The sequence below is a fragment of the Marmota monax genome, unplaced genomic scaffold, assembly GCF_021218885.2.
Source record: "Marmota monax isolate L192 unplaced genomic scaffold, Marmota_monax_Labrador192_F-V1.1 WCK01_AAM20220418_F8-fsc00304, whole genome shotgun sequence".
Classification (NCBI taxonomy): Eukaryota; Metazoa; Chordata; class Mammalia; order Rodentia; family Sciuridae; genus Marmota; species Marmota monax.
The window spans coordinates 849,534-864,924 of record NW_026694168.1 but is presented as its reverse complement, the minus strand read 5'-3'; the positions used below and the strand labels follow the sequence as shown (position 1 = coordinate 864,924).

The following is a 15,391-nucleotide window of genomic DNA, read 5'->3' as shown; positions in this document are numbered from 1 at the left end:
CCTCCCCTCTTCTCTCTCTACCCCCTCTACTGTCATCCATTTCTCCCCCTTGTATTATTTTCCCCTTTCCCCTCACTTCCTCTTGTATGAAATTTTGTATAACCCTGAGGGTCTCCTTCCATTTCCATGCAATTTCCCTTCTCTCTCCCTTTCCCTCTCACCTCTCATCCCAGTTTAATGTTGATCTTCTTCTCATGCTCTTCGTCCCTACTCTGTTCTTAGTTACTCTCCTTATGTCAAAGAAGACATTTGGCATTTGTTTTGTAGGGATTGGCTAGCTTCACTTAGCATAATCTGCTCTAATGCCATCCATTTCCCTGCAAATTCTATGATTTTGTCATTTTTTAATGCAGAGTAATACTCCATTGTGTATAAATGCCACATTTTTTTATCCATTCATCTATTGAAGGGCATCTAGGTTGGTTCCACAGTCTTGGTATTGTGAATTGTGCTGCTACGAACATCGATGTAGATGTAGCAGTGTCCCTGTAGCATGCTCTTTTTAGGTCTTTAGGGAATAGACCGAGAAGGGGAATAGCTGGGTCAAATGGTGGTTCCATTCCCAGCTTTCCAAGAAATCTCCATACTGCTTTCCAAATTGGCTGCACCAATTTGCAGTCCCACCAGCAATGTACAAGTGTACCCTTTTCCCCAAATCCTCGCCAGCACTTGTTGTTTGACTTCATAATGGCTGCCAATCTTACTGGAGTGAGATGGTATCTTAGGGTGGTTTTGATTTGCATTTCTCTGACTGCTAGAGATGGTGAGCATTTTTTCATGTACTTGTTGATTGATTGTATGTTCCCCTCTGAGAAGTGTCTGTTCAGGTCCTTGGCCCATTTGTTGATTGGGTTATTTGTTATCTTATTGTCTAATTTTTTGAGTTCTTTGTATACTCTAGATATTAGGGCTCTATCTGAAGTGTGAGGAGTAAATATTTGTTCCCAGGATGTAGGCTCCATATTTACCTCTCTTATTGTTTCTTTTGCTGAGAAAAAACTTTTTAGTTTGAGTAAGTCCCATTTGTTGATTCTAGTTATTAACTTTTGTGCTATGGGTGTCCTATTGAGGAATTTGGAGCCCGACCCCACAGTATGTAGATCGTAGCCAACTTTTTCTTCTATCAGACGGCGTGTCTCTGATTTGATATCAAGCTCCTTGATCCATTTTGAGTTAACTTTTGTGCATGGCGAGAGAAAGGGATTCAGTTTCATTTTGTTGCATATGGATTTCCAGTTTTCCCAGCACCATTTTGTCGCGACCCCTTGCCCGCAAGGAAGACGCAACTCAGGAATCTTCTTTCAGCAGTTTATTCAGGCCCTTGATATTTCTTCTTCTTCCCCTCGGATGCCCCTCCCAGCCTTAATAAAGCATCTCAAGCCCCAATGAGAAGCTGCCACGTGGAGCTTTCTCATAGGGTGGTGAAAAACCATGCGCCAACTCTCCCAAATAAGGAGTTGTTTGTCACAGACCACAGCGGAGCCAGCGCCATCTTGTAATGGCGACCATAGTCTGCAGAAACGGCAGAAGCGGCTCACCACAGTTCCCCCTGTCTGTTTTCTTAAAACAATACAGGCGAGAGTAGAGGTCCTATCCCACTGTGCAGAAGTGGCTGCATAGTATGGCTCAGTCCTAAGGAGGGCCCTTCCCCAGATCTGAGGCCATATCAGCCGACGCCTTTTTTCGTGGGGCGGGGCGTGGACGCGTCTAACCCGCATGCAATAGGACATGCTCTCCTTGAGGTCCACGTCAAGGATCACTCAAGTGCAGTGCCTTGCCTCGCATCCTGTATCGTGACGATGGTGGACGAAGGGGGATAGCTGAGGCTGAACTGTGGCTATTTATAACGACAAACAAGTTGACAGCACCCTGAAAGAAAGGCACGGACTTTAAGGCGATAGAAAAGCACTAGTGTGGAAACCCATCTGCGTGCAATGGCAGTAAGACTGGCAGAGTGCAAGGGCTTTCCAACACTAAGAGAATAACAAGGAAAGTCATGTCGATCCCAGTGCAATGTTATAATAACCTGGGGTGTAACGACCATGTCAAAGGTTTACTGTTTAAGATGCGCAAGCCAGACTTGAGGTGAGTTGCCATTTTCTAAAGCTGCAAGAGCTTGTATGATCATAGCCTTATCGTGAGCACTGCGGGCCTTAAGGCGACAGAGAAACCACAAACAGAGGAACATACCGAAGCAACACATTGCACCAAAAATGCCTACCCCCACCCATTCCTTAAAAAAGGAAAAGGCAGAGGATAGCCAACTGGTGAATTGACCCAAAGTCACTGGTTCGACACGGGTGCTATTCAGAACAGCAATCTGAGTTAGTTGAGACTGGATCAAGTTTTCTGCTTCCATGGACCAGGTTCCGGATAGATACTCTCCGATGATGTGGGAAGCATTTCTGGAATCATAAAATCTGACAGAGGTTATACATAAATGTGCACGTTGATCAATACAACCCAAATGTACTAGGTCAAACAATTCCTCAACTTGAGCTTGGAGTAAATCTATTCTTTGGTTGGCAGCTAAAATCCCTGACAAAATATGTTGATTAATTGTATTTTGGGATTCAAGTATGGTGGAAGTTTGTTGAACAACTTGATTAATGGTGGCAGCAGTTTGTACTTGACTGGCCATGGCCACTCCGGCCGTAACCGCTGCAGCAGCAGACACTGCCACAGCTGTCACTATAGCTGCCGTAATTCCAAAATCCCTGCGGACTCTAAGTAGCTCAACAATGGGGAATTTATCTGGGTCCGCAGTGACTGGGATTGGGACAAAAGTTGGAATTTTCATAACCACTGCCATAGTCCAAGAACCATTCCAACACTCAGACAAATAACAGGTAATATTAGAGCAATTAAGCATCCCCTGTAATGTATCATTAGCCAAAAGAAACAGGAACGGAGATTGGAGACAGACTGCTGCGGAGGGTAATGTAGCATTAGATAATTGTGAATTATTTGAAGAAATTTTAAGCCTCCTATCTTGCTCCGAGTCTTGGGTACTGCCAGAAACATTAAACAGCCAACTTTGGACTCCTAATATTTCCCTGGGGAAACACAAGCGCGGACTAGACTAGCCCAATCTGAGGGAGTCATGCAAAATCTAGTAAGTCCCTCCACCTGAGTGAGAGTGAAAGCGGCATCTATGCCATAACAACAAAAGAAGCACAAAAAACAAAAGCAAAATGACACAACAAAAGAAACACAGAAAACAAAAGCGAAAGTAGAAGCAAAAGTACACAGTGCAGCTGCAATAAAATGTAATGCTCTCTCTTTCTTTACAGAGGAGCTGCCCCGCTTTGGTCGCGGATCCCACTTACCTGGGACTAACCCCGCTTTGATCGCGGATCCCACTTATTGGGACTAACCCCGCTTTGGTCGCGGATCCCACTTACCTGGGACTAACCGGTGCACCACCCCTGACTGCTGAAAGTTCTGGTTCCCGGGTTTCGGCACCACTTGTCGCGACCCCTTGCCCGCAAGGAAGACGCAACTCAGGAATCTTCTTTCAGCAGTTTATTCAGGCCCTTGATATTTCTTCTTCTTCCCCTCGGATGCCCCTCCCAGCCTTAATAAAGCATCTCAAGCCCCAATGAGAAGCTGCCACGTGGAGCTTTCTCATAGGGTGGTGAAAAACCATGCGCCAACTCTCCCAAATAAGGAGTTGTTTGTCACAGACCACAGCGGAGCCAGCGCCATCTTGTAATGGTGACCATAGTCTGCAGAAACGGCAGAAGCGGCTCACCACACCATTTGTTGAAGATGCTATCCTTCCTCCATTGCATGCTTTTAGCCCCTTTATCAAATATAAGATAGTTGTAGTTTTGTGGATTGGTTTCTGTGTCCTCTATTCTGTACCATTAGTCCACCTGCCTGTTTTGGTACCAGTACCATGCTGTTTTTGTTACTATTGCTCTGTAGTATAGTTTGAAGTCTGGTATCGCTATACCGCCTGATTCACACTTCCTGCTTAGCATTGTTTTTGCTATTCTGGGTCTTTTATTTTTCCATATGAAATTCATGATTGCTTTCTCTATTTCTACAAGAAATGCCGTTGGGATTTTGATTGGGATTGCATTAAAGCTATAGAGAACTTTTGGTAATATCGCCATTTTGATGATGTTAGTTCTGCCTATCCATGAACAGGGTATATTTTTCCATCTTCTAAGATCTTCTTCTATTTCTCTCTTTAGGGTTCTGTAGTTTTCATTGTATAAGTCTTTCACCTCTTTTGTTAGGTTGATTCCCAAGTATTTTATTTTTTTTTGAGGATATTGTGAATGGAGTGGTTGTCCTCATTTCCATTTCAGAGGATTTGTCGCTGATATACAGGAATGCCTTTGATTTATGCATGTTGATTTTATATCCTGCCACTTTGCTGAATTCATTTATTAGCTCTAATAGATTCTTTGTAGAGCCTTTTGGGTCTGCTAGGTATAGAATCATATCATCTGCAAATAGTGATAATTTAAGTTCTTCTTTTCCTATTTTTATGCCTTTAATTTCTTTCGTCTGTCTAATTGCTCTGGCCAGCGTTTCGAGAACTATGTTGAACAGAAGTGGTGAGAGAGGGCATCCCTGTCTTGTTCCAGATTTTAGAGGGAATGCCTTCAGTTTTTCTCCATTCAGAATGATGCTAGCCTGAGGCTTAGCATAGATTGCTTTTACAATATTGAGGTATGTTCCTGTTATCCCAAGTTTTTCTAGAGTTTTGAACATAAAGGGATGCTGTACTTTGTCGAATGCTTTTTCCGCATCTATCGAGATGATCATATGGTTCTTATTTTTAAGTCTATTGATGTGGTGAATAACATTTATTGATTTCCGTATATTGAACCAGCCTTGCATCCCAGGGATGAATCCTACTTGATCATGGTGCACAATTTTTTTGATATGTTTTTGTATCCGATTCGCCAGAATTTTATTGAGGATTTTTGCATCTAGGTTCATTAGAGATATTGGTCTGAAGTTTTCTTTCTTTGAAGTGTCTTTTTCTGGTTTAGGAATCAGGGTGATGTTGGCCTCGTAGAATGAATTTGGAAGTTCTCCCTCTTTTTCTATTTCCTGAAGTAGCTTGAAAAGTATTGGTATTAGTTCCTCTTTAAAGGTTTTGTAAAACTCTGCTGTATACCCATCCGGTCCTGGGCTTTTCTTAGTTGGTAGTCTTTTGATGGTTTCTTCTATTTCCTCAATTGATATTGGTCTGTTTAGGTTGCCTATATCCTCCTGACTCAATCTGGGCAGATCATATGACTTAAGAAATTTATCTATGCCTTCACTATCTTCTAATTTATTGGAGTACAAGGTTTCAAAATAATTTCTAATTATCTTCTGTATTTATGAAGTGTCTGTTGTGATATTGCCTTTTTCATCCCGTATGCTAGTAATTTGAGTTCTCCCTCTTCTTCTCTTCGTTAGCATGGCCAAGGGTCTGTCGATTTTATTTATTTTTTCAAAGAACCAACTTTTAGTTTTGTCAATTTTTTCAATTGTTTCTTTTGTTTCGATTTCATTAATTTCAGCTCTGATTTTCATTATTTCTTGCCTTCTACTTCTTTTGCTGTTGTTTTGCTCTTCTTTTTCTAGGAATTTGAGATGAAGTATGAGATCATTTATTTGTTGGTTTTTCCTTTTTTTAAGGAGTGAACTCCAAGCAATGAATTTTCCTCTTAGAACTGCTTTCAATGTGTCCCATAGATTCCGATATGTTGTGTCTGTGTTTTAATTAATCTCTAAGAATTTTTTAATTTCCTCCTTGATGTCTTCTATAACCCATTGATCATTCAGTAACCTATTGTTCATTCTCCAAGTGATGCATGATTTTTCCTTCCTTCTTTTATCGTTGATTTTCAGTTTCATTCCATTATGATCAGATAAGATGCATGGTAGTATCTCCACTTCTTTATATTGTCTAAGAGTTGCCCTGTGACATAATATATGATCTATTTTTGAGAAGGATCCATGTGCTGCTGAGAAAAAAGTGTAACTGCTTGATGTTGGGTAGTATATTCTATATATGTCAATTAATTCTAGGTTATTAATTGTGTTATTGAGTTCTATAGTTTCCTTATTCAACTTTTGTTTGGAAGATCTGTCCATTGGTGAGAGAGGTGTGTTGATGTCTCCCATGATTATTGTATGATGGTCTATTAGACTCTTGAACTTGAGAAGAGTTTGTTTGATGAACATAGCTGCGCCATTGTTTGGGGCATATATATTTATGATTGTTATGTCTTGTTGGTGTATGGTTCCCTTGAGCAGTATGTAGTGTCCCTCTTTATCCCTTTTGACTAACTTGGGCTTGAAATCTATTTTATTTGATATGAGTATGGACACTCCTGCTTGTTTCCGAAGTCCATATGAGTGATATGATTTTTCCCAACCTTTCACCTTCAGCCTATGTATGTCTTTTCCTATCAAATGCGTCTCCTGTAGGCAGCATATTGTTGGGTCTTGTTTTGTGATCCATTCTACTAGCCTGTGTCTCTTGATTGGTGAGTTTAAGCCATTAACATTTAGGGTTATTATTGAGATATGGGTTGTTCTTCCAGCCATATTTGTTTATTTATGTTACTAAACATGGTTTGTTTTCCTCTTTGAGTATTTTTGCCCCCTTTAGTGTCCTACCTCCCACTGTTGGTTTTCATTGTTATTTTCCATTTCCTCTTCTTATAATGTTTTGCCGAGGATGTTTTGAAGAGATGGTTTTCTAGCTGCAAATTCTTTTAACTTTTGTTTATCGTGGAAGGTTTTAATTTCATCTTCCATCCTGAAGCTTAATTTCGCTGCATACACAATTCTTGGTTGGAACCCATTTTCTTTCAGTTTTTGAAATATGTTATTCCTGGATCTTCTAGCTTTCAGAGTCCGTGTTGAAAGATCAGCTGTTATCCTGATTGGTTTACCCCTAAATGTGATCTGCTTCCTTTCTCTTGTAGCTTTTAAAATTCTCTCCTTATTCTGTATGTTGGGCATCTTCATTATAATGTGTCTAGGTGTGGGTCTCTTATAATTTTGCACATTCGACGTCCTGTAGGCTTCTAGGATTTGGGATTCTGTCTCATTCTTCAAGTCTGGGAAGTTTTCTCGTATTATTTCATTGAATAGATTGCTCATTCCTTTGGTTTGAAACTCTATCCCTTCCTGTATCCCAATGACTCTTAAATTTGGTCTCTTGATGTTATCCCATATTTCTTGGATGTTCTGCTCATGGTTTCTTAACAGTCTTGCTGAGCTGTCTATGTTCTTTTCAAGTTGAAATACTTTGTCTTCATTGTCTGATGTTCTATCTTCTAAGTGTTCTCCTCTGCTAGAATACTCTAGTATTCCCAATTGAGTTTTTAAGTTGGTTTATTGCTTCCTGCATTTCTAGGATTTCTGTTTGCTTGTTTTTTATAACCTCTATCTCCCTGTATAGTTGATCTTTTGCTTCTTGGATTTGTTTATGTAATTCATTGTTGAAGTGATCTTTCATTGTCTGATTTTGCTGTCTGATGTCTTCCTTGAGACTCCAGATCATCTGAAGCATGTATATTCTGAATTCTTTATCTGACATTCCATCTGCTGCAGATATTACCTCTTCTAATGTTGAGTTGACCTGCATTGCTTGTGGTCCTTTCTTTCCTTGTCTCTTCATAGTGTTCGAGTTTCTTTCTGCTTGGTGAAACTATTGTGCTATTGAATTTTTCCCCTATATATTTATATTGCTCTTTTAAAAATATGGAACGCTTCACGAATTTGCGTGTCATCCTTGCGCAGGGGCTATGCTAATCTTCTCTGTATCGTTCCAATTTTAGTATATGTGCTGCCAAAGAGAGCACACTTGCTATTATTTTCTAAACAATACAAATACACAATGACAACTATTTACGCAGACTTTGCATTTCACTTGGTGATATGAATTTCACTAGGTATTGTAAATAACCTAGAGATGATTTAAAGTAACAGGAGGAGGATGTGTGTAGGATATATGAAAATAGTGTACCATTTATATAAGGGTCTTGAGTATCTGTGGATTTGGGTATCCACAGGGGTCTAGGAACTGATCCCAAGGTATGACTGCATTCATTTACTCAAAAAGCATAAATGACCCACATCTTATTAACTTGAAGAAAATATACTTACAAATATGGAATGTCAAGTCAAAACAATAATAGTTATAATGCATCTCTTACACCAGACACATGGCAACAACACATACAATGACGCTCTAGGATATTATTATTGAGCAGTCCTGGAATTGCCATTTTTCAATATTGACTTTTATTGCTATTTAGCTAAAGTTTCATACTTCAAACAGGGCCTGGACACCTAATCTGGGCTCCAGATATATGAATGTTATTTCAAAATGTATACAGACAGGACCTTCAATCTCATCTTACAAAACAGAACATAAGCTCATTTTATATAATGAATTCTGTGGGTAAACACAACCATTCCCTTGTAGTGTTAGTAAGGGAATTGTGAATTTATAAAATGGCATTAGGTAACTATTTACTTAGTTTATCAATAGGAACATTCTGGGCTCTTTCTATATGAAATGGTGAATGTTTTGTATTCGTGTAGAACCTTATTTTTTTATCATTTATGTGTCTCCTAGTGACAAATTGTCATAGCCTTTATTCATGGTCATCACATGATTGCTTATGCCTCTAGACACACTGGGGAACTTTCAAATAAGTGGCTGTAAATCCAAATGCTGAAATATTGTCTTTGGAAAATGGAAACTCATTCCAGAAGAACACTAACCTCTCAGCGCTAGAGATTTTTTTTTTTTTAAATTTTTTAATGCTCAGATCTGAACTTCTCTCAAAAACCTAGTACCAATTCCTTATGTGGAAAATTTCTGTGCTAAATATCCTGTTCTTATTAATAAATCAAAATCTGATCCTTGAACACAGTTTTACCTAGTGCTGTGCTCCAACAGTGGTTAATGGTCTATATGACACTTGTCCTGGCTCCATAAACAATGAGAAGTTCTAGGCTTGGGATAGTAGGAGCCAGAACCTAGGAGTTTCAAACCCTTAGGCATACTTGGAGTCTCCAGTGCTTCACTTTTTTTTCTAGAGAGTGTGTCTTTGATTGAATAAAGTTAAATATGTTGAATTTGAATAGTCTCATTGGTGGCCTGTGCAACAATCAAGAAACACCTATGTTTTGTCAGTTGTATAAATGCTAGAGATATGATGAAACACTCTCAAGCACTGGAGGATTTATAACACCTCCAGTGCAACTAATTGGCTTGCAAACATCTCAGAGTTTATTGACTTTCTTCTTATGAAATATCACTGTCATTCTCTGCTGCCTTTTCCCTAGGAATCCAAAACTACCATGTCATGCAACCATCTTGCCATGCTTAGTTCCTTGAGACTTAACACAATTATTTATTTACTTTCATTTCATCATAATGGGAAATCTTTGGATGTAATGAGCTTTAAAACCTAGTTCAGATAAAAAATAATCAAACTGAATCTAAATAATGAAGACCTTAATCTTGGTGATATGAATTTCTGTATCTCAAGAAAAAAATAACCATTTAAAATGTGTAGAAAATGTGGCTTTCTTGTATACTATTGTAACAATAATAAAACAAACTTTTTCTTCTATTTTGACAAGATCACTCTATGTATAATTTGGTTCTGAATCCTGAAATACTGAAACTTAATTGACCAGATTTCAACCTTGATGAAAATGCTTGGAAAGAGTATTCAGAAAACTGCTTAGAAAGACACGAATCCTTTTCAAGGTGGAGGTGTTTGCCACTTAGCATCCAAGTCTTAAGCTCAAGACTGAAGAATTCCTTCATTGCCTGAAGGAATGACCAGCAGAAGCAGTTCAGAGTGGAGCTCTCATTAGTTCTCATTTGGCTGTTGCAGAGCAGAAATTATTAATGCACAATGAAAAATTATGGTATAAGTTTACAAGACTGTCATCCTTTAAAGTACCACCTGCCCTGTTAGAGTCTGTAAACAAGTCAGGATGGTGCCTGGCATTTTGCCAGAGAACTGTTAGAGTCTGTAAACAAGTCTGGATGGCACCTGGCATTTTGCCAGAGGGAGTGGTTTGTGAAGTAATGCCATCGAGCCAGTAAGTGTGGTGATTCCTTATTGGTTGACTGCTGTATCTATTTTATGTTAATTAAGATAAGCTGTGTGAAATGTATATATACCACTCCTGTCCTACAATAAACGGCTCCCACTCCTGCTGTATCAATGTACACAAGTTGTTCGTCATCCCCCGGTTATTTTGCTGCAGCTGGACTGTGGCACTGCCCCAATCATCTACATATTTACATAAATTATTAAGCATTTTTACAATGAGATCTTATAAGCCAGGTGTGTATTATTTCCTTAATACTAAATTTTTTCTCTTTCCTAATAACTATATTGAACTAGAGCTTCAGGACTGAAAAAGACCAGGAAGTCACATATTCTAACCCCTCACCAATGCCTGATTCCCTTCCACAACACTCCTGGCTATCTTCAGCTTAATGTGTCACTACCTCATGCATGCTACGATGCTTTCTTAAAGATCAAATTGTTTGGATTTGTTTGAATGTTCTGAGGTGCATCTTTCCTACTTACAAGTTTTTCTACTTACTTATGTGTTTGGAAATGGGTCCCACATACTTCCAGACATAGAAATAATAACATCTGGTGTGTAACAGTAACCATATTGTGATAGAAAATAGATGGCAAGGCATCACATGACTATTCCTTCTATGTAATGAGCCTTTACATATTTGCAGACACAGGTCTTCTCTTAGATATCTTTTCTTCAGACTTAACATCTATAAGACTTTCAAATGAATCAACTGTTATGGTTTGGAGAGGAGGTGTCCCCCAAATGTTCCTATGTTAATTCAGGAATATTCAGAGGTGAAATGCCTGGGTTGTGGGTGCTGTAACTTAGTCATTTCATCCTAGTTTGAATGGGCTGACTGGGTGGTAATGTAGGCAGGTGAGGTATAGCTAGAGAAGGTGGGTCATTAGGGGCATGCCATGAAAGGGTGCATCTTCCCTGTGATCTCTTCCCTTGCCTTCCCCCATCTCTGATTCTGGATCACACCATGAGTGGAGCAGCTTTCCTCTGCTGAGCCCCACCCCCGATCTTGTACTGTCTCACCTTTAGCCCAGAATGATGAGTCAGCATCTATGGACTGAGACCTCTAAAGCTGTGAGCCCCAAATAAACTTTTCCTCCTCTAACTTGTCCTTGTAGGGTATTTTCATCACAGTGATAGAAAAACTGGACTAAAACATTATCAAAACAGCCTTTTCTCTTCATGATCCTTTGAGGATTTACATCTACATATTCCAGATTACTCTTAAGTGTGGACTATTGGTAAATGTAGTATTCTAAAAATTTTTCTATTGCTTTTTTCTGCAGTAGTTTGGTTAACCTCATTTTTCTGGCTTTCCTTAAGTATAATGTTTTCAAAATCTACAGTTCTACAGCTTCCCAAACAGTATGCCAACTTTGTTTTAGGAACAAAATGCAGGAGAGTAATTTGGCAAACACAGAATTAATTTCTTTATCTGACTCAGGGGTCTTAGATCTCTTGCTTTAGACAGAACTATCTGAAACAATCTTTTTCCCCTTGTGCTTTTAGAGAGGCAGATTTGTTCTGAAGTTTGTCTCAGTTCTGCTTAGAGGCTGTCTGAACATATTCTGAGAACCAAGGTAGATGTTCCCTGAGTCTCTGTCTCCTCACACTGATCCACTAAGCATTGCTCTGCATGTCCTTCTCTCCTCCTTAGACCAGCTCAGCTTGTTCTTAATACGGTCCCCATCTGCTTTTAAGTTCATAAAATATCAGTAATAGCCACCCACTAAATATGAGACTTGTATTAAGTGAGGATTACTCAGAGTGAGGGTTCAATGATACTACCATGTCATTGTGGCTTATCTTCTGAAGGGTATGTTACATAGAAAACAAAAATGTCTAATGTTGAATGAGCTTGGGTTTTGCCCAGTGTTTGTCTGTGGCTGGTGTTTTTTCTTTTCCACCTTTGATTAAATTAAAATGTCATCAAATAATTAAAACTCCTCAAGGCTTTGAGATTTTCAATATTTGAGTATCATTTGAGTTTTCTTGACCTAGGATATGTTTTAGTTTGATTTATACAAAGTATTTTATGGATCCTCTTGGACAATGATATGAGAATTTTTAAAATGGGTTGATTTTTTAAATCTCATAAATCTGAATAAACTCAGATTCTTAATTTGGTCTTTTATTCCCCAAAGAGATTTATGCAATCCATTGTTTAGAAATTTTAAATGTCAGATTTCTCAGAGAATTTGTACCTGACATTTTCAAGAACAACAGAGTTCAGCTTAAAAAAAATTTTGATAACATGCTGTTCTGAAATAGCATCTGCCTTTAGAATGAAGACACTTAGTTTCAGTTGACATAAGCCATCTGACCTCCCTCAAGTAAAGAGAAAGTTCCCTCATATGGAAGAAACTTTTTGATTAAGTGAACTTAGGCCATATTTTTATATTCTTCTTTCCCTTTTTACCTTTTGTCCCTATGTGCATAGTGAACATATGTAGTGGCTGAGAAGGTTCATGATCTAGTATTATATGCAACTATTTTCTGTACAACTTTGAATCATGTGGAAAGCAAAAACAAAATCTAGCATGCTTCCCTATGAAGACGGTACCATTAAAATCACCTGGTACTTTTCTGACAGTTCAAGATTTGAGTGGTGACGAATTTAAATCATGACTGGATTTGCCTGTTTTCTGTTTGATCTTCCAGTTGTCTTTCTTGACCAGTTTAGATACTCCATTTATTCGAGATATGGGCTTTATTTTTCTTTCCACTCTGTGCACCAGCCTTATCTTTAAGAATGTACTGGTTTGAGATAGGTTTTTTTCAAATACCTGCAGGGGTCTCCTATCACTGTGGTTGCTCACTATCCATGGCAGATGTAGAACTCATGGGCCACATTTATATTGGGACTCACCTACTGGTCCAAGCAGTGGCCTGGCCTTTCACTAGTACTGCTTTTTATTCCAGCAGTAAATATGTATGAGCAGGAAGTAGGGACTCCATCATTCTTTGTTGAATTAATTAAGAGGCTTTGTGCCACTATAAGGTCTTTTTTTATAACTGGGGTTTGATTCTTTTATGCTGATGATTCTTTCATTTCAGCATGTTATAGAATTTGTTTTTAAAGCTGAACTCTGTTGTTCTTGAAAATATCAGGTACAAATTCTCTGATTTGTCTTGATTTCATGTAACTTTATAATTTTTGACTTCTGACTGTTGGCGTGACCTCACTTAATTTCCCTCCTGACCTTGCTACTGGTCCCCAAAATAACCACCTGTCTACTGCCATTCTCACTTTCTCTGTCATAGTATGACTTTCTCAGAGGAAAAACGGAATTAAAACTCTCTAGAACAGAAACAGACCATAGTTTTCTTTTGCTCCTTAACTGGAAGGCTGATCATGAAAACTAGAAATTGATTTAACTGGAGATGATGATGAATATTTAAAAGAGAGGAAGACCTTTAAGGAAAGAAAGAAGCCTGAAAATTCTCCAAAGTATAGTACCTACTGAAGACAACAAGCTGTGTTGGGAGTTACCTTAGAAACATAGATAATTCCCTGGCAACTGTTATCAAGTTGTCTTGCTCTATTCCTGAGATTTTGAGTCTGGCTTATTTGTTCTGTCATCTCTCAACCAGTTGCCTAGTTTAGGCTTATATTCCTAGAATTGGTGCAGCTTACTGTTTGCTTCCTCATTGAAGGGTGTACCATTGAAAAGTAATAATGTACATAAAATTAAAGGGAGGTTTATCAAGGAACAATGGAGGTGAATGTTTGATATGTAAGCAGCCTTATAACATAAGTAAATTTAAGAAGTTTTAAATTATACGATGTTGATTCCCTGTGTCAGTCAAAGTGACTGGTTGTGAAACATGCCAAATAACATTATCACTGATTTATCACACTCTTGATATAAATATCCAGGCACAGTGAAATGCAGAACTGAGGCACTTCAGGCACATATACAAAAATAGACTTGAAACACATTAAGTCAGAATTAACCTAAAAATGCCACTGCTTCCCGCTTGATACTACAATAAGACACAACTCTGTATTCTGTGAATAACTTATCTTAACTATGGCAGCATTGTATTCAGTTTTGAATTACTGTCCGTCTGAGGACAGACAGCAAGGACTTACCTCCCCAACATTAACTCTAGCTCTGCCCTTGACTTGGCTCTCTGCTTTAGACCCCTTGAAAACTGAGCCCCAGGACATTCCATGTACTTCTGGCTCTAAGACTTTGCATATACCTGAAATCTTTATGTCAACTTTGGCAGTTCCTTCTCATTCTTCTGATAATGATTCTGGTCCTCCTCTTACATTCTTAGGTACAACTAAGGTATCTGTTCCCTGGCAAGTGATCGTTGGTCCCCTTGGACTGGATTAGGTGTTTCTTCATTGTTCTGTGTCAGAAAGGCATGCCCATCTGTCTCAGCATTTAAAGACTCACTCTATTATCTTTCTTTCCTACCTTTTCTACTAAAGTGAAGTTTCTAAAAATCAAAGGATTTCCTTGCTTCAGTGTCCCTGGGGCACAGGCACATTTTAACACCTGGGAGAGTAAGCCCAAGGGAAGGCTCTATTCTTTGACTACTTTCTACTTAGGTCTGGTGGTCTTGATATCACCTGGCTTCCCACAAGGCAGCATTTCTCAAACTTGGCACTACTAATATTTGGGGCCAGATAATTCTTTGCTGTGGGAATTCATTCTATGCATTGCAGGAGTTTGGTAGCATTCTTAATCTCAACTCATTAGATATCATGAACCCCCACCCCAGTTGTGACAACCCAGAATATATTTAGATCTTGCCAGATTTCCCTAGCAGAGTCAGATTTCTTCAGCTGAGAATCACTGCTGTAAAAGTTTTTTCATTCTAATCTTTTCAAATATTGTATTACTTTTAAATGATTGAAAATATACCTTTTAAAAAATAGTTTCTGGAAAATTAAATACTTATCCTTTTCTTCCTGTCCCAACCCTGGCCACAGTCCTACAGCTCTTGACATATAATAGGTTCTCAGAAGGGTTTGTTAAAAGTATTAACAAAAATGCCTGAGAAAAGCACATGTTTTGATCATGGAATTGCCTATTTTGTTTGTTTGTTTGCTTGCTTGCTTTTCTTTCTGGTTCAGTAGGATCAATGTGAAAACTTCTCTTAGACTGAATTCCAAATCCTGTACGTGTCCATAAGGACCTGCATGATCCCAGCTCTCTGTGCATGACTGGTCTCATGGCAGATGATTTTTCTTCCTACCTTAGAGGACTCTGTCAATGTTATTTTTGTCTGCTTTGTGCTTGACCTATACTGTGTTTCTGTCTAG

At 38.7% G+C, this 15,391-nt stretch overlaps 1 protein-coding gene and 1 non-coding gene across 3 annotated transcripts in view; one reads left to right on the top strand and one right to left on the bottom strand.

Annotated features, from left to right (window-relative positions):
* The window catches only part of Tafa2 (TAFA chemokine like family member 2), a 445,981-nt gene that overhangs the window by 320,603 nt on the left and 109,987 nt on the right, over positions 1–15,391 (top strand). The window lies entirely within an intron of this gene.
* On the bottom strand, positions 7,723–7,829 carry LOC124107715 (U6 spliceosomal RNA). The gene has a single exon (XR_006856517.1). It is a non-coding gene; the product is annotated as a U6 spliceosomal RNA (small nuclear RNA).